Source organism: Bombina bombina, chromosome 3, assembly GCF_027579735.1.
Source record: "Bombina bombina isolate aBomBom1 chromosome 3, aBomBom1.pri, whole genome shotgun sequence".
Classification (NCBI taxonomy): domain Eukaryota; kingdom Metazoa; phylum Chordata; class Amphibia; order Anura; family Bombinatoridae; genus Bombina; species Bombina bombina.
In genome coordinates this window covers 467,642,640-467,670,627 of record NC_069501.1, presented here as the reverse complement: position 1 = coordinate 467,670,627, position 27,988 = coordinate 467,642,640, and the positions used below count along the sequence as shown (strand labels likewise).

The following is a 27,988-nucleotide window of genomic DNA, read 5'->3' as shown; positions in this document are numbered from 1 at the left end:
TCTCTTCACATCCCTCTGACAAACACTGTACTCTGAGACGAATTGGGCTTCAGAATGCTTAGAAGCGCTTATCATAAAAGAATCATAAAAAATCTTAGCACAAACTTACTTCACCACCTCCATAGGAGGTAAAGTTTGTAAAACTGAGTTGTGGGTGTAGTGAGGGGTGTATTTATAGGCATTTTGAGGTTTGGGAAACTTTGCCCCTCCTGGGAGGAATGTATATCCCATACGTCACTAGCTCATGGACTCTTGCCAATTACATGAAAGAAAAAAGCTTTTCTCAAAGGAATATAAAACCCAAAACTTTTCTTTCATGGTTGGGGATAGAACATACAATTTTAAAGGGGACATGAAACTCAAATTTTTTCTTTCATAATTTAGAAAGAGCATGCAGTTTTAAACAACTTTCTAATTTACTTCTATTATCTAATTTGCTTAATTCTCTTGATATTTCTTAGCTGGAAAAGCATATCTAGATAGGCTCAGTAGCTGCTGATCGGTTGCATGCACATAGATGCCTCGTGTGATTGGCTCTCCCATGTGCATTGCTCTTTCTTCAACAAAGGATATCTAAAAAATGAAGCAAATTAGATAATAGAAGTAATTGGAAAGTTGTTTAAAATTGTATTCTCTATCTGAATCATAAAAGAAAAAATTTGGATTTAGTGGCCCTTTAAACAACTTTCCAATATATTTCTATAATCAAGTTTTCTTTGTTTTCTTATCCTTTGTTGAAAGGCAGAAAGATAAGTTCAGGAGTGTGCACGTGTCTGCAGAACTATACTAGCAAGAGCACTAGATGGCAGCACTACTTTCTTTCATGGAGTGCTGCAGACATGTGCACACTACCTATCTTAGAGATATCGCTTTAACAAAGAATAACAAGACAACAAAGCAAATTTGATAATAGAAGTAAATTGGAAACTTTTTCAAAACTGTAGTCTCTATCTGAATCAAGAAATGTTGGGTTTCATGTCCCTTTAATCGTCTCAAAAACACCTTAATCAAGTCACTTTGAATTTTCATGTATTTTTGTGTTTGCCAGTCCAAACACATATACAAAAATTCATCTAAATTATTTTAATCATGTCCAGTTATAACTGTTTTTAATGGATATATGGATTAAACATATATATATATTTTATTTAAAGGGATATGAAACCCAAATTTTGTCTTTCATGATTTAGACAGAGCATACAATTTGAAACAACTTTCCAATTTACTTCTATTATTTAATTTGCTTCCTTCTCTTGTTATCTTTTGCTGAAAGGTTTATCTAGGTAAGCTCAGGAGCAGCAAAGAACCTAGGTTCTAGCTGCTGATTGGTGGCTGCATATATATACTGATTGTCATTGGCTCACCCATGAGTTCAGTTAGAAAGCAGTAGTGCATAGCTGCTCCTTCAACAAATGATATCAACAGAATGAAGCACATATGATAATAGAAGTAAACTGGAAAGTTGTTTAAAATTGAATGTTCTACCTAAATCATGAGAGAAACATTTTGGGTTTCATGTCCCTTTAAGTGAGCCTCATTTGGTTTCTTTTATGACCGACCATTCCAGAGACTGATACATGTTGACAGTCACCTAGTGACCAGTGACCACTCAGTACAAGGGTCATTGAACTGAAGGTATGTAGACAGGTTCTGCTTGGATAAGTGAGTTAAAATAAACTTAGCAGAAACAAATGACTAGTTAGTCACTGAAAAAAAACTCTAGAAGAAAAAGTTATATTTAGTTATATATTAATTTATTAAAATTTGTAGTGCATCAACATTTTTATTTAGTGACTGTGCCCCTATAGTATAATACGATCTGGGGGAAATGAGATACTTTATAAGCTATTATATTCTATAAGCTACTAACAACATTTCTCCAAAATTCCAAATTTAAAAGATATTGTCATTTAGAGCATTGCAGAAAATTACAAATGGTCAAAACAACAAAAACAAGATGCAGTTTTCAGTCCTGGAATAATGCAAAGAAAACAATGTTCATAGTCATTTTTCAACAACACAATATTAATGTTTTAAAGGGACACTCAACACCAGAATTTTTGTTGATAAAAAAGAAAGATAATCCCTTTATTACCCATCTCCCAGTTTTGCATAACCAACATTGTTATAGAAATACACTTTTTAGTGTTGTGAATACCTTGTATCTAAGCCTCTGCAAACTGCTCCCTTATTTCAGTGCTTTTGACAGACTTGCATTTTAGCCAATCAGTGCTCACTCCTAGGTCACTTCACGACGCGTGCACAAACTCAATGTTATCTATATGAAACACATAAACTAATGCCCTCTAGTGGTCAAAATGCATTCAGATTAGAGGCAGTCTTCAAGGTCTAAGAAATTAGTATATGAACCTCCTAGAATTAGCTTTCAACTAAGAATACCAAGAGAACAAAGCAAAATTGGTGATAAAAGTAAATTGGAAAGTTGTTTAAAATGGCATTTCCTATTTAAATCATGAAATTTGTTTTTGGACTTGACTGTCCCTTTAACTTCGCAACAGTTCAGAAATCAATATTTGGTGGAATAACCCTGATCACAGCTTTCATGCATCTTGGCATGCTCTCCACCTATATTTCACATTCCTGTTGGCTGTCTTTATGCCACTTCTGGCACAAAAATTCAAGCGTCTCGTGCTTTGATTGTTAAAATTATTCAGAATTTCTTATCTCATTGTATGGATTTTGAACAATGTAAATTTTTACTTAAATTTTCAATAAAGCTGATTTTTTTTTAATTTAAAAAAAAAAAAAAACAGTTTGGCTTTATTTGATGGCTTGTGACCAACCATCTTCTTTTTGATCACATTCCATAGATTTTCAATGAGGTTCAGGTGTGGAGATTGGGCTGGCCATGACAGGGTCTTGATCTGGGGGTCCTCTATCCGCATCTTGATTGACCTGGCTGTGTGGCATGGAGCATTGTCCTGCTGGAAAAAAAAAACAATCCTCAAAGTTGGGTAACATTTTCAGAGCAGAAGGAAGCAAGTTTTCTGCCAGGATAACATTGTACATGGCTTCATTCGTGCTTCCTTCACAAAGATCAATCTGCCAGATTCCAGACTTGCTAAAGCAACCCCAGATCATCACTGATCCACCACCAAATTTCATAGTGGGTGTGAGACGCTGTGACTTGTAGCCTTCTCCAGGTCTCCACCTAACCATTAGACAACCAGGTGTTGGGCAAAGCTTAAAATTGGACTCGTCAGAGAAGGTGACATGGAATAGGAATTTAAGTTGTTGCTTCACATATATATATGTCTAAATATGTGAAATAAGTGTATGGGTATATATATATATATATATATATATATATATATATATATATATATATATATATATATATATATTAGTATATATTATTATACTTATTTTCTTTGAATAAAGGAATGAACGTATTTGAATAAAGCAGACATAATATAAATAGTTACAAAATGGGCATGTATTAGCATTTCATCATGAATGGAAATGTTTATAAATACTTATATTATGTCTTCTTTATTGAAATACATTCACTCCTTTAATCAAAGAAATCAGTAGAATAAAATTGAATATACAGAATAAAATAACATAGTTGTAGGAAGCCTCATGTCCCCAGCTAGTGCCTAAATTGTGGACAGTGTTCTATACTGTTTGCTGACTGCAGCAGTGAGCACATGCGTGCAAAGGGTATTTGTAAGTTTATTGTAGGAATGGCCGTAGGTAGGAAAACGTAACGCGGTAGGGAAACATAACAAAACACTGGTTCTCAAAAAAAAAAAGGTGCCAGTACTCTGGTTATTAATATAATTTAGTCTGCTCAGTAACTGAGAAAAGCAAAAAGACTAAATTATTTACAATATTTTATGTATTTTTCAGCCCCCTCTTGTTAAAACTATAGTATTTACATGATGATTACTAATATTACCTATTCCCCATCAAAGAAATGCCCTGTGTGTATGTATATAAATGTATATTTATGGAGAGAGAGAGAGAGAGATGAGAGAGAGAAGAGAGAAAGAGAGGGGAGATAGATAAAGACAGAGAAGAGAGTGAGAGAAGAGAGAAAAAGATGAGGAGAGAGAGAGAAGATTGAGAGAGAGAGAGAAAGAGAAGAGAGATAGATAAAGAGAGTGAGAGAAGAGAGAAAAAGATAAGAGAGAGAGAGAGAGAAGAGAAGAGGAGAGAAAAAGAGAGAAGCTAGATAGAAAGAAGAGAGAAAAAAGAAAAAGAGAGAGAGAAGAGAGAGAATGAATTTGTTTGTTTTAAAAATAATTTATTAAAAAAATAACATTATACAACAGACACATTTTAGTCATTCTTTAAAACTACTCCTAGGCAGTTAGGAGTGCAAAACACAATAAAGCTGGGAGCAATCCCCATCTGACAGTTAAAGAGTTATAGTTTTACGTGTGACTGGCACATAAATATGTGAGTATAGTATAACTAGACACATACAGCCTTTTGGGTTTGGCAGGAAACTCACAGGGCAACTGGGTGTCACCTAGAGAACACAAAGAACAGAGAGACTGCAGGGAGCGAGAAGGGGAAAGTGTGTGAGAGACAGATAGTGAGACAGGAAAAAGCAGACGGTGGAAAGTGACGGGAGCAGAGACTGCACTCAGCAGGGCTTTAGACCATTGGATGTGGGATTAGGCTTTGTGCTCCAGTGAGGAGGGGCTATTTCCTGCCCACTCACAAATCCTGTTTGCTTGATCAGCCAGGCACAGTGATAAGCCGAGGCTGACACCTGTGCACTTGTGACAAGGGGATTTGCCAGCTCTTCTGTCGCCTGGGTCGTGTACAGGTAAGGCTGCTTACTTCACAGCTGTCTTTTCTCTTTTTTTAGCCTTAAATACAAGAAAGAATTATAGAGATGACAGACTAGGGCTGGGCAGGTGACAGAATCAGGAAGTGTTGCTTTTTTATAGAAGGAGTCCTAGTATCATAGATAATCACAGGCAAAGTGAAGATTCATTTCTGCACAAGGAGAGATCAGTTGCATAAGAGGAACAATGTTTAGATATAAATTAAAATTACATGTACTATATGTAAAAATGAGATTGTTGAACACCAGCATTGTCAGCAATGTACCAATATATATATATAATGTATTTGTTATATGTAATTTAGGGAGATTTAAGAAGGCAGACACATTAAACTAATTATTTATTAAATCAGTACTATAGCAGCAGAAATTGAGACTGCTAAGATGATGCTTTTTGACAGGGAACAAAAGAGTTAAAAAATAAGTCAATCGAATGTGTTAGTGAATAATATGCATCTTGTAACTCTAGGACATTTAAAGGGGCATGAAACCCAAAAAATTTCTTTCATGATTCAGATAGAGAATACAATTTTAAACAACTTTCCAATTTATTTCTATTATTTAATATGCGTCATTCTCTTGTTATCCTTTGCTGAAAGGTTTATCTAGGCACGCTCAGGAGCAGCAGAGAACCTAGGTTCTAGCTTTTGATTGGTAGCTGCATATATATATATTGATTGTGATTGGCTCACCCATGAGTTCAGTTAGAAACCATTACTGCATTGCTGCTCCTTCATCAAATGATACCAAGAGAACGAAACAAATAGATAATAGAAGTAAATTAGAAAGTTGTTTAAAATTATATTCTGTCTGAATCATGAAAGAAAAAAAAGTGGGTTTCATGTCCCTTAAAATACTCAGTTTCATAGAGACTGAGTTTTTTTATCCATCATTTTCTGTTTATTTTGTTGTTTAAAAAGTTGGACGTCTGCTTAGACAATTGTTTTAGAGACTGTTCAACATGTTTTGGCCCGCATAAGGATCACCTGTGAATTTTGCTTAGCCATACATTTCTCCAGACTGAATACAGTATCATTAAGATTAAAAAAGCTGTGATATAATATGTGGCCTGTATAGAGCCAGTTTAGTAAACAATAATCATGCACCCTAGCAGCTGATTCTTGGGGGGGGGGGGGTGACACTGGCCAGTGTGGGCTATTTTGCCTTGGGAAAGCCAGAGAGGTAACTTCTTTATGTCCTGCTACCAGAACTCTCTGTGCCTCTTGTTGATCAGAAAGCTTAAGGGGTATTATTTTAGCCACACCCCAGCTGCATGTAGCATTCTCTTGCCCAATCAGGATACTACCTACACACATGCCTACTCTGTATTATTACAGTCTATGTCTAAACCTGCAGCAACCAGGCCTCCTGGAACATAACCAATCCAGTCTCTAAGATACAGAAAATTATTTTTATTTTTAAAAATATAAGTACACAACCTTAATATGGTTAATCATCGTACTTAAAGGGATGCTAAACCTATTTTTTCTTTTCTTTCATGATTTAGATAGAGCATGCAATTTTAAGCAACTTTCTAATTTACTCCTTTTTTAAATTTGTATTCGTTCTCTTGGTATCTTTATTTGAAAAAGCAGGAATGTAAGCTTAAGAGCCAGCACATTTTTTGGTTCAGCAACTGGGTAGCACTTGCTAATTGGTGACTAAATGTAGTCACCAATTAGCAAGCGCTACCCAGATGCTGAACCAAAAATGCGCTGGCTCCTAACCTTACATTTCTGATTTTTCAAATAAGGATACAAAGAGAACAAAGACAATTTGATAATAGGAGTAAATTAAAAAGTTGCAAAAAATTGTATGCTCTATCTAAATCATGAAAGAAAAAAATTGGTTTAGTATCCCTTTAATAGTATGTATACCTCTCAAGTATTAACAGGATATTAAAGCAAAAATTAAGATTTGTTGATTTTCATAAATTATGCTATTTAAAAAAATATCCAATTAACTTCTGTTAGAAAATGTATCTCTTTCTTTCTGGGTGTTTATTGTATTTCACATTCCTATTTGTTTCACTGATTGTTATTTTGGTATAACTAATAAAAACATTGTATTACATAGTGCTCAAAAATAGACTCCAAAAGCATAGAGACTGAATGTTTTTAAATGCGCTATGTTGACCTTTATGGAGAATGTGGTATTTCGGGATTATAAATATGAATTACGAGGACAAGAGGCAGTTGCCCTTCAGGTTTCAATATATAATAAAATAAAATATGCATAAGGTCATAGCATTGGTCACATTGCTATATATATATATTTATAATTACATTCTCGCACATTACATAAAACATCTGTCTTTGTAAGATTCTATTTTTACACACTTGGCTGCCCTAGATAGTAGCTAGTGGGTTGAACTGACATAAAACATATTTGAGAATGTATTATAAAATGATTTTGTGTAGTATAAAAGCTTTGTAATATTTTGTTAATATTATATTTGCTAAATTTTCCTGCAATTTTTAGGCACATTGTAATTCATTAGAGTATATACTTTTGGCACTAGTGACCCTATGAGTCTATGTGTATAACCTTTGCAAGGGGGTTAAACGCATAGTTTAAGAACTGATTGAGTGGATACAGCCGATGAGCCAATCAGTAGCAGATGGGGTTATCTACAAAAATCTCCATAGACTTTAATGGTGATTTTCTATATAAAATAATTAGCTAAGTATTTCTAATGGATTGTGATTGACCCCCTGCGTGTTTAATCACTTTGCAGGGTTAAACACATAGACTTGCAAGGTCTGCATGTGCTAAAACAAATTAGAGCAGGTCATTTTTGGACTACAATATCCCTTAAAGAGACAGTAAAGTCAAAATTAAATGTTTGTTTTAGACAGAGCATGCACTTTAAAAAAATTATTCAAATTACTTCTATCTTTTGGTAATGCACTACTGGCAGCTAGCTGCTGATTGGTAGCTGCACATATATGCATGTTTTCATGGGCTCACCTTATGCATTCAGCTAGCTCCCAGTAGTGCACTGCTGCTCCTTCAACAAAGGATACCAAAAGAATAAAGCCAAATTGTAAATTGGAAAGTTTTTTTTTTTGTTTTGTTTTTTTTGCATGCTCTATCTGAATCATGGAAAAAATGGGTTCCATGTCCCTTTAAGTCTGACTTATTGTGGGCTTTTTATTTCTCATGAACATTTGGAAGTCGAGGAAGCACTTCTTTACAGAAAGAGTGACTGATTTATGGAATAAACTTCCAAAAGAGGTAGACTTGACAAACACTGTGGGGGACTTTAAAAATGCCTAGGACAAGCATAAGGCTATCCTAAAGACTAGATAAGTTTATACTTTTAGGTAATATCAGGCAGACTTGCTGGGCCTATGGCTCTTATCTGCCATCAATACCTATGTTTAAGTACAGACTCCAGACTGCACATGCCTAACCTTGCTTTATGCTACACAGCCAATGTTTTGATCACTTAAGTAACTGATTTAGGGCTAGATTATGAGTGGAGCGCAATATTGCGCTTACGCAAGCGCGATGTTTCCGCTCCACTCAGTAATACCAGTGCAAATGCGAATGCGACCTCGTGTTCGCATTGGCCAAGAGCGTGCTTCCATAGACTCCAATAGAAGCATTGTTTTAATGCTGACAGACACGGCAAACCACCTAGCACAGCGCAGGGGGCAAATCACTCAGCGTTGGGCATCAATAAATAAATATATATGTATATGAATATATTCATATATATTTATGTGTTTATATTTGTATATTCATATATTAAATATATATGTATATAAGCATATACATATATATAGTTATAGTGAAAACACAGTCCACCATTTACCTCTATGTAAAGGCAGTCCACATCCCCTCACTTTAACCCCTTATAACTGCTTAGTGCAGTTTTTTTTTTTTTTTTAATTAAAATGCTTATCTTTATTTTAAATGTTTATGAACTGTCCTTTTTATTTTGGGGGCAATTGGGCATTTTTTTTTCTTTTTAACCAGAGGTCTGACCTCTGGTTAATTGCACCAAGGGCAAACTGAAACCGCAAACTTGCAGGAGCATTAACCAGCCACTTGCAATGGCTGATTATTTACCGTGCGCCCATAAATAGGCAAATTTACCCCTTTAAGGGCACACTTTAAGATAGTGCCCCACTTGTAATCTGTCCCTTATATGGGTCCCCCGTTGACCTCAGAGGAGGAGATAAGAGCCTTTTAAAAAGGAAACCTAGATAGCAGTATAGAGACATCGATTACATTAGGGAGACTAAACTTTTATGCTTATTTCTTTAATATTTAAACTGATATATTTAAACACATCTACGAATTGCTCACAGGCTAATCTTTGCTTTGAATACTTCATTGTGTGTATGATTTATTTAGAGCCTTCTGTTCCTTTAACATACAGAGGGGACAGGGCTCCAGAACTTAAAGGCAGTAATGGAGTTCATGTAAATAATGGTGGCCTCTGTTTTTCTGGCCTACTCTCAGGCTCAATCATTAACTATTTTGATAGACATAGCAATAAATACAAGGTTTCCTTAGCTCTTGTATCCAGGGAACAGCAACATGGAGAGGCAAAAGCTGCTGTAGTTTACTTGAACGTTTTTCTTTAAAGGGAGAGTTAAAGGGACACTGAACCCACATTTTTTCTTTCATGATTCAGATAGAGCATGAAATTTTAAGCAACTTTCTAATTTACTCCTATTATCAAATTTTCTTCATTCTCTTGGTATCTTTATTTGAAATGCAAGAATGTAAGTTTAGATGCCGGCCCATTTTTGGTGAACAACCTGGGTTGTCCTTGCTGATTGGTGGATAAATTCATCCACCAATTAAAAAGTGCTGTCCAGAGTGCTGAATAAAAAAAAAAAGCTTAGATGCCTTCTTTTTCAAATAAAGATATCAAGAGAACGAAGAAAAATGAATAGGAGGAGTAGATAAGAAAGTTGCTTAAAGGGACATTCTAGGCCAAAATAAACTTTCATGATTCAGATAGAGCATGTAATTTTAAACAATTTTCCAATTTACTTTTATCACCAATTTTGCTTTGTTCTCTTGGTATTCTTAGTTGAAAGCTTAACCTAGGAGGTTCATATGCTAATTTCTTAGACCTTGAAGCCCACCTCTTTTCAGATTGCATTTTAACAGTTTTTCACCACTAGAGAGTGTTAGTTCACGTATTTCATATAGATAACACTGTGCTCGTGCACGTGAAGTTATCTGTGAGCAGGTACTGATTGGCTAGACTGAAAGTCTGTCAAAAGAACTGAAATAAAGGGGCAGTTTGCAGAGGCTTAGATACAAGATAATCACAGAGGTAAAAAGTATATTAATATAACTGTGTTGGTTATGCAAAACTGGGAAATGGGTAATAAAGGGATTATCTATCTTTTAAAACAATAACAATTCTGGTGTAGACTGTCCCTTTAAAATTGCATGATCTATCTGAATCACGAAAGAAATAATTTGGGTTCAGTGTCCCTTTAACTAAAACTTTGCCCTAATGCAATCAAAGTTTTAAATTTGGCATTTGATTAACTAAAATTTACCTTTAAAATTGATCTTGAGGTGGTGCCCCAGCTGCCTCTTCCCTCATCCAGTGCTTTTTGGGTGAGTAAAGCTACCACGCTTGCATGACAGCGCTGTCTCTATCGATGATCACCAAATCAGACGTGGTTTTTCACACTGACCCTTGCAGGGGCTGCACTAGTGGAATTATTGTAAAAAATGGCAATCCCCTGCGAGTGGTGAGATGTCTCCTATTGAATATAATGGAGCTCGCTGGATAGGGAAACTTCGCACTGTGGAGCGCAGTTAGTAGTGAGCAGTAAGTGCACTTTAAAAATTAAATCCTGCAGCCAATATAAATCACATTACGCTGCTTCCTGCCTATAGCATCTTACAATTGCCTATATGTTTGTATGGATGTGGTTATTTTTTATTAGGGTTATAAGTATTTTCAGTGTTTTGAGAAAAGCTTGCCACCTTTTAGTTTGCGAGAAAATACTGTTAGATCTGTAGTGCGAAAATCTGTACAGAATTTCACTAGGATTAGAGACACAATTTCATATACACCCATGTTCAGCCCATTTTATTTAAAAAAAATTACACTTTGTATTTTGTGCTTTATAAGTACGAATTTGTAAGTGATTTTTGCACATCCAGTTACAATTACAATTTAAGCTGTGCATATTTAATATGTTTTATTCCTGAATCATGTGTCAGGTTTGAGGCTGATCTCTACACTAAAGCTAAAATTAACCCTACAAGCTACCTAATTAACCCTGTCACTGCTGGGCATAATTCAAGTGTGGTGCGCAGCAGCATTTAGCGGCCTTCGAATTACCAAAAAGCAACGCCAAAGCCATATATGTCTGCTATTTCAGAACAAAGGTGATCACAGAGAAGCTTTTACAACCATTTGTGCCATAATTGCATAAGCTGATTGTAAATAATTTCAGTGAGAAACCTAAAATTGTGAAAAATGTTACGATTTTTTTTTTATTTGATCACATTTGGCGGTGAAATGGTTGCATGAAATATACCAAAATGGTCCTAGATCAATACTTTGGCTTGTCTACTACACTACACTAAAGCTAAAATTAACCCTACAAGCTCCCTAATTAAACACTTCACTGCTGGGCATAATACACGTGTGGTGCACAGCGGCATTTAGCGGACTTCTAATTACAAAAAGCAACGCCAAAGCCATATAAGTCTGCTATTTCTGAGCAAAGGGGATCAAAGAGAAGCATTTACAAACATTTGTGCCATAATTGCACAAGCTGTTTGTAAATAATTTTAGTGAGAAACCTAAAGTTTGTGAAAAAGTGAACAATTATTTTTATTTGAGCGCATTTGGTGGTGAAATGGTGGCATGAAATATACCAAAATGGGCCTAGTTTACTAAAAAAAATTATATACATGTCAAGGGATATTCAGGGATTCCTGACAGATAGCAGTGTCCCAATGTAACTATCACTAATTTTGGGGAAAAAAAGTGCTTTGGAAATAGCAAAGTGCTACTTGTACTTATTGCCCTATAACTTGCACAAAAAGCAAAGAACATGTAAACATTGGTTATTTCTAAACTCAGGACAAAATTTAGAAACTATTTTGGTTGTTTTTTGGTGGTTGTAGATGTGTAACAGATTTTGGGGGTCAAAGTTAGAAAAAGTGTGTGTTTTTTTTCATCATATTTTATAAAAAAAATTATAGTAAATTATAAGATATGATGAAAATAATGGATTCTTTAGAAAGTCCATTTAATGGCGAGAAAAACGGTATATAACATGTGTGGGTACAGTAAATGAGTAAGAGGAAAATTACAGCTAAACACAAACACAGCAAAAATTTAAAAATAGCCCTGGTCCAAAACGTTCAGAAAATGGAAAAGTGCTGTGGTCCTTAAGGGGTTAAAAAGCCTTACTATAGCTTATTTGCCTGAGTATTGCATTAATGCAATGTTTTATGTAACATTGACAGTCCCTTTTAATCTAGCTGTGTGTAAAACACATACTGTATGTTTATCTGTGTATGTCTTTGTACCTCTCGTTGGAAGTCAAAGGGTTAAATTAAATAGAGAGGTGTTATATTCTTTCTTAAACACATGCATTGCCAGAGATGGTTAAAATACTTACACTTTACACGGGGGTTAATAAGTGCAAGACTAAATTATGCAAGTAAATGGCAGGGTTAAATTGATAGTAGTGCATAGAACATTTTGGTCAGAACTACTTTCTGCAATGTGCAATAATTATGCACAATAACATGCATGCACATCTGACTTGTGCATGCGCCTAATGTGGTGGCTCAAGCATACAATACATGCTATTTAATTTGAAGTGGATTTATGTGTACTGCAATTTAATATACAGGGCTGTGATGCCCCAGCACACTACCGTAAGACACTTTGTAACTAAAAAGGTTTTAAAAAATGTCTGCTTTAGCCTTTTTAAATACTAGATTGACACTGATTGGTAAGAATGATCTTGTGCATCAGCTTGATTGACAGGCACAGAGCTTACCCACCAATTAATGCTCTTGTAAACATTCTACTGATTTCTGGGTAAAAAAAACCTTTTAGCAACCTTTTTTTAATCCTTATTGTTTGATACTGCTTGTAACTGTAGAACTATAGAATGCTGGGGATGCACAGCTATTGGTCACTTCAGTAAAGGTGTTGAGAGGAACCTCCAATATAATTTTAAATGACACCAAAATACTACCAACTTTACTAGTCTAGCACTGCTTTGATATGTACAGTTTTGGTGCCAACATTTAAATAGTAAATCTAATTGTAGCCTTAAAGTGAAGGTCCATTTTGATGAATTAGTGCTCGGTTTTTAATTAACCTATTAAAAACAAGGGCACTTTAATTCATCAAAATTGACATTTCACTGTTTTCTTCAAAAACTTACCTTTAAATCCTGGCAGCCGCTCCAGCACTTCCTCCGCCCGTCGCAAGCCGTCTTTGTGGGTCCAAAATGACGAATCCAGCTTCCTACAATCACAGCGTTGCATCAGGCCAAGATTCCCCTGGGGTGAAGCTCTGATTGGAGGAAGCCTGATTCATCATTTCTGACGTCTGCAGAGGTTTCCGACGACCGGGGGAATCACTGGAGTGGCATTCAGGATTAAAAGGTACGTTTTTGAAGAAAACAGTGAAATGTAAATTTAGATGAATTAAAGTGCCCTTGATTTTAATAGGTTTATTAAAAACCGGGCACTAATTCATCAAAATGGACCTTCACTTTAAAGGGAGAGTATAGTCAAAATTAAACTTTAATACATTTGATAGAGTATACAATTTTTAAACAACTTTCCGATTTTGCTTAGTTCTCTTGATATATTTTGTGAAAGAGCAATCCTATATTGAGCTCAGGTGCGTGCACGTGTTCATAGCCAACTGGCAGCAACAATGTTTATAGCAATGTTATACATAGTTACAAGCACTGCTGTTACAGAATGCTACAGAAACAATGTGGCAGCATAATTTACAACTATTTATAACATTGATATAAAAATTGTTGCAAACACTGCTGCTAGATGGGTAAGGACACGTGCACGCTCCTGAACTCACCTAGGATTAATTTTAACAAAGGATAAGAAGAGAAGTAAACAAAATTGGTAATAGAAGTAAATTGGAAGATTGCTTAAAACAGAATGCTCTATCTGATTCGTGAATGTTTAAGTTTGACTTTACCTTCTCTTAAAATTTTAGTGTAAGTTCTTGCACTTGTTAAAGGAACATGAACCCCAGTTTTTTTCTTTTATGATTCAGATAGAGCATGCATTTTTGAACAACCTTCCAATTTTTTTCTATTATAAATTTGTCTTTGCTCTCTTTTTATCTTTTGCTGAAAAGCCTGGACGTAGGCTCAGGAGCGTGCACATGTCTTGAGCACTATATGGCTACAGTTTTGCAAGCATGTTATTCATTTGCAAAAGCAGTCCTAGAAAATTTGGAGACCAGCACTATTTTCCGTTGAGTCAGTAGTATCAGCACACCCATTTTTCTCACAGGAGATTACTGGGATACTCATTCCCCCAATAGATTTTTTTTTCAGAATTAAATTATATTAGTTTGTATTAAATAAAAGTGCCAGATTGTTGTTATTTAGGCACCCTACAACACAACTTTATCTATTAATCACCTCTTTAAATTGTATTTTTCCAGCTTCAGCTGCCTCAGCTCCCCCGTGAAATCTCCTGATATCCTGGTAGGCCAATCCGGCCTTGAAAGTAAGGCCTATTTGGCTAATGTTTAGTGTAAGTTCTTTGCTCTTGCACTTGTTAAAGGTCTGTGATTCTTCTAGCTACAGGGCATACTACCAGAATTGTTTTCCTGATAAATATCGTAGATATATGGCCTGAATGCACACACAAATAAATGCCCCTATTTACCATTCAAAAATGCACCTAAAATTGAGATTTAGTCGTATTTTCTATAGTACACCTCATTAATTTGACATATTACAAATTTATCATTTCTTTTCTCCTATAGCGGACTGACATTTCACCTGCAAGTTCCTGCATTAAAGTTTTCCATAACTACTATGGAGAACAGCTTTGGAAATGTATTCTCTACCAGTTGTAGAAGCAATGTTAGAAAATAAAAGGGATCAACAAGGCGCGAAAATAATATATAACAAAGTGCAATAACAATGTATATTAGACCGTAAAAACATATATATTGCAGTGCAAAAAAAAAAAATGGAGTGCAAAAATAATATATAAAACGGCACAAAAATAATATCTATTGGGGCACAAACATAATAAAAGAGGTGAAAAATAGAGTTGCAAAATAATAAAAACAGATCTATTTTTTTCCATGGCAGTTTGTTGAAGAGGGGCGTTAACAAAGGTTACAAGTGGGGCTGTATAAATATTTATTTTGGTTCATATACCACATTAAACTGCTAATAGCTTTCAGACAGCAAGTAGAAAGGTATATAACCATACAGAATACATTGATTAGTAGGGCATACACAACACCTTGATTGGTATTTCAGCCATTAAAATATCTAGTAATTAGTGTTAAAGGGACATACTAGTACAAAAAGGAGATGCACCAATATGTTAGATCATTTTATTATTGTACTATTGCATGCATATAACCCCTACAAAGAAAGTGTGGTGAGCCAGTAACAAGCAGCATATGTGTAGCAACCAACCCCTAAGTAGTGTATTGCTACCTAGATATGCTTTATAACAAAGTATGCCAAGTGAACTTGATAACAGAAGGAAATCTCTAAGGGACATTAAACTGCTGGGTACAACTACAGTAGCATTGTTACTACTCACCATGCTTTTGTTTTTACCTCCTGTGTCTGCAGCTTTTCTCTTATTACCCTTTAAGGGCCAGATTACGTGTGGAGCGCAAATGTTTGTGCCCGGGCGATAAGGGGTTTATCACAAGTGTTTGCGCTTCTTGGGCTTATAGATCATATTACTAGTTGAAAGTAAAACACGGTCACTTGAGCGCAATGAATGATTACTGCGACTTCAGAGCTCTGGTTTAGACTTCAGAGCTCTGGTTTAGACTTCAGAGCTCTGGTTTAGACTTCAGAGCTCTGGTTTAGACTTCAGAGCTCTGGTTTAGACTTCAGAGCTCTGGTTTAGACTTCAGAGCTCTGGTTAAGACTTCAGAGCTCTGGTTAAGACTTCAGAGCTCTGGTTAAGACTTCAGAGCTCTGGTTAAGACTTCAGAGCTCTGGTTAAGACTTCAGAGCTCTGGTTAAGACTTCAGAGCTCTGGTTAAGACTTCAGAGCTCTGGTTTAGGGTTCAGAGCTCTGGTTTAGGGTTCAGAGCTCTGGTTTAGGGTTCAGAGCTCTGGTTTAGGGTTCAGAGCTCTGGTTTAGGGTTCAGATCTCTGGTTCAGGGTTCAGACTTTAGAGCTCTTGTTAACTGGTTCAGACTTTAGAGCCCTTGTTAACTGGTTCAGACTTTAGAGCTCTTGTTAACTGGTTCAGACTTCAGACTTTAGAGCTCTTGTTAACTGGTTCAGACTTTAGAGCTCTTGTTAACTGGTTCAGACTTCAGACTTTAGAGCTCTTGTTAACTGGTTCAGACTTTAGAGCTCTTGTTAACTGGTTCAAACTTTAGAGCTCTTGTTAACTGGTTCAGACTTCAGACTTTAGAGCTCTTGTTAACTGGTTCAGACTTTAGAGCTCTTGTTAACTGGTTCAGACTTTAGAGCTCTTGTTAACTGGTTCAGACTTCAGACTTTAGAGCTCTGGTTAACTGGTTCAGACTTCAGACTTTAGAGCTCTGGTTAACTGGTTCAGACTTCAGAGCTCTGTTTTATTGGTTTGCAAAACTAAAAAAGATGCACAAAACACATAGAAAATACATTACAGAGTATAGATACACTCATAGTAACCCCATCTAATAAAAATTATAAAAATATATATATATTGCACATAAAAGTTATAAGGGCTCAAAGATATGAGATTTCAGGTGTTAGAAAAAAAAAAGGCAGGCAAAGTACTTTAACATTATATATGTATGTGTGGAATGTGAAATATCCATATTTTCATGTCGGGTTAGCACAAACGAGAATACGCGATCGGTTTTGCGCAAGATGGGGGTGTTAGTTTTTTCCCCCCACTTTTTTTCTCCATTGTCTTCTATGGGGAAATACACGAATGCGCACGCAATATTTTAAGTTCAGCTTTTTGCCCTTGTTCGATTAGCGCAAGAATGAAAGCAGTTTACTTTCAACTCATAATACGAGCGCAACCTGATAAGCTTACTTCTAGCGCAATTAACGCTCAACTAAAAGCATTAATTTGCGCTTCACTTGTAATCTGACCCTAAATGTTCTGGTTAGTGAATTTCTACATATTCACACTGGGCTCTGCCATCTTGGAGTTTAAAGGGATATGAAACTACATTTTTCTTTCATGATTCGGATAAAGCGCTGGTTTTCAAACCTGTCTTCAGGTCTATTTTGAGGATATCTGAACTAGAGCACAGGTGAAATAATCAGCTAATTAGTAAATCTGGTTATTAACCTGCTCTCACCCAAAGTAATCCTGAAAATCTGTCTTGTTGGGGAGGCCTGAGGACAGGTTTGAAAACAACTTTCTAATTTACTTCTATTATCAAATTTTCTTTGTTCGTTTGGTATCTTTTGTTGAAAAGCAGGGATTTATGCTTAGGCCCATTTCTGGAGCACTATATGGTAGCAGTTTGTCAAGAATGATATCCATTTGCAATAGGACTAGGTGGCAGCACAATTTCCTGCCATGTAGTGCACCAGATGCCTACCTAGGTATCTCTTAACTTTTAAACAGTTTAATAAAAACATAAAAAATGCTTCTGCTTTCTATTGTGCAAGCTCATCCAATGTGTAAGGTACAACGGTCCAAAAGCTGGTCACATCACTGCTTCTGTCACAGGTCGCAACAATACATGTGCACCAAGATGGAGGCGCTCGCTATGCAGAGCTTCACCAACTGGCTTCTGTAAGGGGTTAAAATGAGAGAATTGCTTTAAAGGGACATTATACACTAGATTTTTCTTTCAATACATTTCTTGTAGATGATCCATTTATATAGCGCATCTGGTAGTGTTTTTGTAAAATGTATAGTTTTGCTTATTTTTTTTTTATTAACATTGTGCTGATTTTCTGACTCCTAACCAAGCCCCAAACTATCAGATGTAGACTTTGGTCTACAGATTTCTTCTACTCCTGTTTGTGAATCTTCCTTTTCATATGCAGAAGAGGGGGGAGGGTCTGATCTTCCTGTGCTCTCAGCCCCCTTCACTGGGTGTCCCAGTCTAACCCCATCAACAATGCTAAACTGGGAGCTTCTAAGTAAGTTTTTAAAAGGTTTCATACTGGATTTTTAGATCAGTATCTGTGCATATTCTTCTTTATAGTAGTGTCTATTACATGCAGTTATATGGAAAAAAAATGGTGTATACTGTCCCTTTAAATAAAGACAGCTGCAGGTACAACAGAAAAAAAACAATACTACAGTGAGTAGTAACCATGGCTACAGTAGTTGTATTTAGCAGTTTTATGTCAATTTAAAATTGCAAGCTCTATCTGAACCATGAAAGTTTAATTTTGACTATATAGTTCCTACAATGAAGATAAGCATCTCCCATTTATACACCTGGAGCCTTCTTTAAATATAACTGAATTTGTATTTATAGGGTTTTAGGTTTGAAGAGCTTTGTTTGCTTATGCTGTGACATTTCAGTAGAAACAGCACAGTATTGTTTTTTCACACCGTTTTTTTATAGTTTTCATGCCATATGGTTCTCTCTATACTCTTCACATATAAATCTAAAAAAAAACTAAACAAAAAAAAGAAAATATTTTTTTTTTTATGAAAAACAAAAAAGCTAATAGCACTTATGAATATTTTTTCAGTTTTGTTTTTCTCACATTCTGTTTTGTCTGTGATATTATCAGATCTCAAGATCTGTGCGAGACATCCTGAGTCAGGAAGGGAGCGCGTCTTTAGAGCTCTTTTCCAAACTGACACCAGGCAAGAAGAGTGGGCGAGGAATTGTGTGGGAGTGGAGACAGATTTGATTTTCAAAGCTATGACATAGGAGCTGATTCAGCAGGGGAGGTGTCATCTTGGGAATCTCACATTTTCTAATTGTTGATACTTCCATATTTGATTTCAATTTTTTTATAGCGCCACGTGGTAATCAACAATATATGTTTTACTATGATAGCACAAGGAATATAAGCACAGCATGAAATAATGCAGAAACATAGATCTCATGGCTTTAAAACAGATCTTACCATTTAATTGTAATGTGTGGAGACTTAAATGGAAACAATAGGATTAAGGGCATTAGCTGAGCGTGTATGAGAGCTTGTTGAAGATTAGTGAGTTAAAGTTTAAATCTAATTTGAAGTAGTTGAAGATTTTAAAAGGGTGGAGGGGAGACCTATAGAGGCAGGTGCAGCATTTAGGAACATTTAAAGGGACACTAAACCCCAAATTTTTTATTTCATTATTCAGATAGAGCATGCAATTTTAAGCAACTTTCTAATTTACTGCTATTAAAGCTGTATACTATTGAGGACAAATAAGTTAAAGAGGTGGGATGAAAGGGAGTGATTTAGAGAAAGAAAGATAATTGAAAACTAAAGAACAAGGTAAGAGACTGGGAAGGAAGAGAGTAAAATGATAGATCATAGGATGGTAAAGGATTCAAGAGATAGAGAAACTGATTATGAGGAGGGGGAAGCAAAATGAATGGGGCAAAAGAAAAAAGAAGGAGGGGAGAGAGAAAATGAGAGAGGAGCGTTAACAAGAAATAGGAGGGAAGAACAAAAGATGGCGATTAGTGAGGAGAGAGAATGTGGGGAAGAGAGAGACACCCAATTGCAGTAAAGTCTGCAAGAATGAAGCTCATAGGCCTCCCTCACCTCACTCTTACTCTAATAATCTAATTGAAAATGAACCTTTACCCTTAAAGTCATGGCCAATTGCAGACATATTCCCATAAAGTCTATATAAAGTTGTTTGTGGGCTTTATTGTGATCACACACAGCATGTGAAAGAAAATATACACCAATGATGAAATTGCTTATGTATTTTTTTTATTAATATTTTGTTATTGAGGTTTTCAAATAATATAATCATGTACATACAATGTGAGAAGTAACATGCAATAATATCTTAACAATAAAAACAAAAAGCATTAGAACAGCATAAATGTTGCAGTATGTATCAGAGTTAGAACCTCTTTTTTCAAAAGTTAACATTCAGCTCGTAATAATATATATATTTTTTTTAAAAAAGGGTGATAAACAATCTTGGTGAGCTTGGGGGGAAGGATAGGGTCAATGTTATGTTGTTCTACAAGATATACTTATAAGAGAGGGAGTTAGGGTGCGGTATAGACGAGACAAACCGCGTATTTAACCCTCCTGTTATAGGAAGTTTATTATAGTGGGGGGGGAGGAGGTGATATTTTGTGGGTGGTAAGCAAATTAGTAGTCAAATCGCCATATCTATTTTGAAAGTTTTAAGGGCACCTGGATAATCTGAAAATATATTGGAACAAGCTCGCTAAAAGAAGGGCCAGTGCTGAACCCTGCATGAGAGGATCTAGAAATCTATGGTGGCAACCCTGACGCCGGTTAAGTAGCTCATTTACAAAATTGTGAGGAGGGGGACTATACATAATAGCACTAGTATAGGGCCAGCCTCCCCTAGCATTTTCTCCTAATATTCTCGTACTGAAACACTCAGGGCATAATTACAGATGCCAGTGTGCTGATGGGTGGGATGGGGAATATGCAAAAATATAGATTATTATTGGAGCAACATAAATATTAAGCTTGATTCAAGTTGCTTATATTTTTAAGCATTTAGGGCCAGAAAGCGATATTTGCGTTCCACTTAGTAATACCAGTGCACGCAAATGTGCACTGGTATTACAAATTAGGTGCATTGCGAATGCAACCTCGCATTCACATTGCATGGAAGCTTTGCGCTCACAAGAGAGCGTGCTTCCATAGGCTCAAATGGGACCCTCGTTCTCATGCTGTCAGACACGGCATGAGAACCTAGCGCAGAGAAGGGGGTAAGTTGCGACAGATTTAAATATATATGAATATATACTGTACATATATATATTTGTGTAAATACACATATTAATTAACACATAAATATATATGTATATAAGCATATACATATATTTTTATGGGAACACACAGTCCCCATAGACCTCTATGTAAAAGCTCAGCGCCTGATTTTTTTTTCTAACACCCCACACCCTCGCACTTTAACTTCTGATAATTGCTATGTTCTTTTTTTATTTTTTTTTTTTTAATTTTTTTTTTAAACAGCTCTACTCACTGTATTTTGGGGACAATTGAGGGACATTTTAAAAATTAACTCCAGCAGAGTCTGACCTCCTGGTGATTTTTTTGAGCGATAATTGCTCGTGGTAGCAATAACCAGCCACTTATAATGGTTGGTTATTTATCACACACACCCGGAAGCGAGATAAGTGAGCGCTCTACTTGTAATCTAACCCTTATTTTTTATATATATTGTTTAAAATAATAATCATTTTTTAAATTAATATTTTTCTAACAACCTTGCCAGCTTGTAAATGGTGATGCCAAAAGTGGGGTTTCCTCGTGCTGAAGAATGAGGTGAGAGAGTTTTGCTGTTTTCTGCTCAGACCTGCAAGAATCGTTCAAAGATGCCCAAGGAACGTCTTGCTCAGTCCACATTTGATTGTATATATTTAAATGTGTTTTTCTATCTAAATACACTGATATATATACGTTGATTGGAGTAGCCATGTTAGTCCAGAGATTTATTGAGCAATGATACCTTTTTATTGGACTAACCGTACATTTATAAGTTGACAAGCTTTCGGAAGAATATATATATATATATATATATATATATATATATATATATATATATATATATATATATATATATACAAAGTTTAAAGTGATTAAACGAATTTACTTGAGTTAAAGCAATATTGGCCTTAGCAAGTTACATAGATTTCAGTGAATGTTTATACTTTTATAATTTTCTCAAGGATACTCACAAACTTGATAGGTCATGCTGCAGATTTGCCATCCATCTCATATATTGCTGGATTTTCTTGAGATGAAACCAGGGGCTTCCTAGCTAAACAATTGCTTAAATACGCTCTTGCTGCCCACATAACACACCTAGGTCTGCTTTTGCCTCCATGTCTTGAGCACTTGCAATTCTGCCCACTGATCATCCTGATTCAGCCTAAGCCCCCCCCTGCTCTCCAGAGTCTTATCTCGTTTATAGGAAAAAGAGAGTAAGTAGAGAAAGTAGAAGTGGAGGAGATAGAAAAGAAGATCAGGTTGAAGAAAAAGAGAACACAACGACAAACAGACAATTAGGTGTAAAGGAAGGAGAGTTAGTAAAGAAACAAAAGTAAGAAAAATGGGTGCAAGCATGAGAAGAAAAAGAGAAGATACTGGGTGAAAAAGTCTGAACGGAAAGCAAAGAGTGATTTGAGGGCAACAAGAGAGAAAGATGACACTGGAATGGAGAGGATGTGAAAATGGGAAGTCGATTATGAAAAGACAAAGACCATAGCCAGGTATGGAAAGGGCAGAGACAAGGAAAAGAGAGAGACGCTATTGAGTCAGATAGGGAAAAGAGAGAGACAGAGGTAGAGAGAGACAATGGCTTTAGTCATTAAAGAAAGGGGAGGAGAAACAGAGTCATATAAAGAGAACAGAGCTACAAGAGGTGGAGTTATATAAAGAGAGAGAAACCAGGGCTGGAGTTATATAAAAAAGAGAGAGAGAGACAAGGGCTGGAGTTGTATAAAAAAGAGAGAGACAAGGGGTGGAGTTATATAAAAAAGAGAGACAAGGGCAGGAGTTATAAAAAAGAGAGAGACAAAGGGTGGAGTTATATAAAAAAGAGAGACAAGGGCAGGAGTTATAAAAAAGAGAGAGACAAGGGGTGGAGTTATATAAAAAAAGAGAGTGACAAGGTTTGGAGTTATATAAAGGGACAGTCAACACTAGATTTTTGTTGTTTTAAAAGATAGCTAATCCCTATATTACCCATTCCCCAGTTTTGCATAACCAACACAGTTATATTAATGTACTTTTTAGCTCTGTGATTACCTTGTATCTAGGAACCTTCTTCCAGCCCCTTGATCACATGGCATTTTATTTATTATCTATTGACTTTCATTTTAGCCAATAAGTGCAGTGTCTGCCACAATCCACGGGTGTGATCACAATGTTATCTATATGGTTTACATGAACTAGCTCTCCCCTGTTGTGAAAAGCAAATATAAAAGCATGTGATAAGAGGCGGCCTTCAAGAGCTTAGAAATTATCATATGAGCCTTTCAAGGTTTAGCTTTCAACTAAGAATACCAAGAGAACAAAGCAATATTGGTGCTAAAAGTAAAATGGAAAGTTGTTTAAAATTACATGCCCTATTTGAAACATGAAAGTTTTTTTGGGATTTGACTGTCCTTTTTAAAAAAAAAAGAGAAAAAACAAGGGCTGGAGTTACAGAAAAGAAAGAAATAAGGGCCATGTGAAAAAGAGAGACATTGAGGCCTATTTATCAAAGGTCTTGTGGACCTGATCCGATAGTGCGGATCAGGTCCGCAAGACCACGCTGAATGCGGAGAGCAATACGCTCTCCGTATTCAGCATTGCACCAGCAGCTCACGAGCTGCTGGTGCAACGCCGCCCCCTGCAGACTCACGCCGCCAGCAGGGAGGTGTCAATCAACCCGATCGTACTCGATCGGGTTGAATTGTGGCGATTCCTGTCCGCCTGCTCCGAGCAGGCGGACAGGGTTATGGAGCAGCGGTCTTTAGACTGCCAGAAACACGGGCCCACAAGCTCCATACGGAGCTTGATAAATGGGCCTCAAAGGCTGGAGTTATATAAAGAAAAGAGAGACAGATGAGTCATAGAGAAGAGGCAATGAGGCCCATTTATCAAGCTCCGTATGGAGCTTGAAGGGCCGTGTCTCTGGTGAGTCTTCAGACTCTAAAGACTGCTGCTCCATATCCCTGTCCGCCTGCTCTGATGAGGCGGACAGGAATCGCCGCAATTCAACCCGATCAAATACGATTGGTCACGAGTTTGCAGGGGGCGGCGTTGCACCAGCAACTCTTGTGAGCTGCTGGTGCAATGCTGAATACGGAGAGCGTATTGCTCTCCACATTCAGCAATGTCTGCCGGATCAGGTCCGACAGACATATGATAAATAGGCCTTTATGGCTGGAGTCAAATAAAGAAAAGAGAGAGACAAAGGATGAAGTTGTGTATATATAAATAAAGAGAGAGACAAAGGATGAAGTTGTATATATAAATAAAGAGAGAGACAAAGGATGAAGTTGTATATATAAATAAAGAGAGAGACAAAGGATGAAGTTGTATATATAAATAGAGAGAGAGACAAAGGATGAAGTTGTATATATATAAATAAAGAGAGAGACAAAGGATGAAGTTGTATATATAAATAAAGAGAGAGACAAAGGATGGAGTTGTATATATAAATAAAGAGAGAGACAAAGGATGAAGTTGTATATATATATAAATAAAGAGAGAGACAAAGGATGAAGTTGTATATATATAAATAAAGAGAGAGACAAAGGATGAAGTTGTATATATAAATAAAGAGAGAGACAAAGGATGAAGTTGTATATATATAAATAAAGAGAGAGACAAAGGATGAAGTTGTATATATATAAATAAAGAGAGAGACAAAGGATGAAGTTGTATATATAAATAAAGTGAGAGACAAAGGATGAAGTTGTATATATAAATAAAGAGAGAGACAAAGGATGAAGTTGTATATATAAATAAAGAGAGAGAGACAAAGGATGAAGTTGTATATATAAATAAAGAGAGAGACAGAGGATGAAGTTGTGTATATATAAATAAAGTGAGAGACAAAGGATGCAGTTGTATATATGAATAAAGAGAGAGACAAAGGATGAAGTTGTATATATAAATAAAGAGAGAGACAAAGGATGAAGTTGTATATATAAATAGAGAGAGAGACAAAGGATGAAGTTGTATATATATAAATAAAGAGAGAGACAAAGGATGAAGTTGTGTATATATAAATAAAGTGAGAGACAAAGGATGAAGTTGTATATATAAATAAAGAGAGAGACAAAGGATGAAGTTGTATATATAAATAAAGAGAGAGACAAAGGATGAAGTTGTATATATAAATAAAGAGAGAGACAAAGGATGAAGTTGTATATATAAATAAAGAGAGAGACAAAGGATGAAGTTGTATATATAAATAAAGAGAGAGACAAAGGATGAAGTTGTGTATATATAAATAAAGTGAGAGACAAAGGATGAAGTTGTATATATAAATAGAGAGAGAGACAAAGGATGAAGTTGTATATATAAATAAAGAGAGAGACAAAGGATGAAGTTGTATATATAAATAAAGTGAGAGACAAAGGATGAAGTTGTATATATAAATAAAGAGAGAGACAAAGGATGAAGTTGTATACATAAATAAAGAGAGAGACAAAGGATGAAGTTGTATATATAAATAAAGAGAGAGACAAAGGATGAAGTTGTGTATATATAAATAAAGAGAGAGACAAAGGATGAAGTTGTATATATATAAATAAAGAGAGAGACAAAGGATGAAGTTGTATATATATAAATAAAGAGAGAGACAAAGGATGAAGTTGTATATATAAATAAAGTGAGAGACAAAGGATGAAGTTGTATATATAAATAAAGAGAGAGACAAAGGATGAAGTTGTATATATAAATAGAGAGAGAGACAAAGGATGAAGTTGTATATATATAAATAAAGAGAGAGACAAAGGATGAAGTTGTGTATATATAAATAAAGTGAGAGACAAAGGATGAAGTTGTATATATAAATAAAGAGAGAGACAAAGGATGAAGTTGTATATATAAATAAAGAGAGAGACAAAGGATGAAGTTGTATATATAAATACAGAGAGAGACAAAGGATGAAGTTGTGTATATATAAATAAAGTGAGAGACAAAGGATGAAGTTGTATGTATAAATAAAGAGAGAGACAAAGGATGAAGTTGTATACATAAATAAAGAGAGAGACAAAGGATGAAGTTGTATATATAAATAAAGAGACAAAGGATGAAGTTGTGTATATATAAATAAAGAGAGAGACAAAGGATGAAGTTGTATATATAAATAAAGTGAGAGACAAAGGATGAAGTTGTATACATAAATAAAGAGAGAGACAAAGGATGAAGTTGTATATATAAATAAAGAGACAAAGGATGAAGTTGTGTATATATAAATAAAGAGAGAGACAAAGGATGAAGTTGTATATATAAATAAAGTGAGAGACAAAGGATGAAGTTGTATATATAAATAAAGAGAGAGACAAAGGATGAAGTTGTGTTTATATAAATAAAGTGAGAGACAAAGGATGAAGTTGTATATATAAATAAAGTGAGAGACAAAGGATGAAGTTGTATATATAAATAAAGTGAGAGACAAAGGATGAAGTTGTATATATAAATAAAGAGAGAGACAAAGGATGAAGTTGTGTATATATAAATAAAGTGAGAGACAAAGGATGAAGTTGTATATATAAATAAAGAGAGAGACAAAGGATGAAGTTGTATATATAAATAAAGAGAGAGACAAGGGTTTGAGTCATATAAAGAAAATAGAGATAGAGAAAAGGGCTAGAGACATGCAATGAAATGGCACGACAAGGTAAAGGTCATGTAAGAAAAGGGCAGAGAAATAAATAAAAGAGAGACAAGGGCTGTATGGAGGTTTGGAGAAAGTGATTCTTTCTTGCTTGCTCAGTGTTTCAGCCCTAAAATGATAGACCTCACCCGGGTTAGCCCCCGGGATATTCTCTTATGGCCTGCTGGTGCAACGCCGCCCCCTGCAGACTCACGCCGCCAGCAGGGAGGTGTCAATCAACCCGATCGTACTCGATCGGGTTGAATTGTGGCGATTCCTGTCCGCCTGCTCCGAGCAGGCGGACAGGGTTATGGAGCAGCGGTCTTTAGACTGCCAGAAACACGGGCCCACAAGCTCCATACGGAGCTTGATAAATGGGCCTCAAAGGCTGGAGTTATATAAAGAAAAGAGAGACAGATGAGTCATAGAGAAGAGGCAATGAGGCCCATTTATCAAGCTCCGTATGGAGCTTGAAGGGCCGTGTCTCTGGTGAGTCTTCAGACTCTAAAGACTGCTGCTCCATAACCCTGTCCGCCTGCTCTGATGAGGCGGACAGGAATCGCCGCAATTCAACCCGATCAAATACGATTGGTCACGAGTTTGCAGGGGGCGGCGTTGCACCAGCAACTCTTGTGAGCTGCTGGTGCAATGCTGAATACGGAGAGCGTATTGCTCTCCACATTCAGCAATGTCTGCCGGATCAGGTCCGACAGACATATGATAAATAGGCCTTTATGGCTGGAGTCAAATAAAGAAAAGAGAGAGACAAAGGATGAAGTTGTGTATATATAAATAAAGAGAGAGACAAAGGATGAAGTTGTATATATAAATAAAGAGAGAGACAAAGGATGAAGTTGTATATATAAATAAAGAGAGAGACAAAGGATGAAGTTGTATATATAAATAGAGAGAGAGACAAAGGATGAAGTTGTATATATATAAATAAAGAGAGAGACAAAGGATGAAGTTGTATATATAAATAAAGAGAGAGACAAAGGATGGAGTTGTATATATAAATAAAGAGAGAGACAAAGGATGAAGTTGTATATATATAAATAAAGAGAGAGACAAAGGATGAAGTTGTATATATATAAATAAAGAGAGAGACAAAGGATGAAGTTGTATATATAAATAAAGAGAGAGACAAAGGATGAAGTTGTGTATATATATAAATAAAGAGAGAGACAAAGGATGAAGTTGTATATATATATAAATAAAGAGAGAGACAAAGGATGAAGTTGTATATATAAATAAAGTGAGAGACAAAGGATGAAGTTGTATATATAAATAAAGAGAGAGACAAAGGATGAAGTTGTATATATAAATAAAGAGAGAGACAAAGGATGAAGTTGTATATATAAATAAAGAGAGAGACAGAGGATGAAGTTGTGTATATATAAATAAAGTGAGAGACAAAGGATGCAGTTGTATATATAAATAAAGAGAGAGACAAAGGATGAAGTTGTATATATAAATAAAGAG

General features: G+C 35.7%; 1 protein-coding gene across 2 annotated transcripts in view; it reads left to right on the top strand.

Moving 5' to 3' along the window:
- The first annotated feature begins 4,498 nt into the window (after nucleotides 1-4,498).
- The window catches only part of PRICKLE4 (prickle planar cell polarity protein 4), a 79,282-nt gene continuing 55,792 nt past the window's right edge, over nucleotides 4,499-27,988 (top strand). Inside the window, exons 1-2 of one of the 2 annotated variants that reach the window (XM_053706746.1) lie at nucleotides 4,499-4,801; nucleotides 14,487-14,578. The gene's annotated coding sequence lies outside the window, so the exon portion shown is untranslated. The remainder of the gene's footprint in view (nucleotides 4,802-14,486; nucleotides 14,579-27,988) is intronic. The other variant, XM_053706747.1, reaches the window with a different exon arrangement.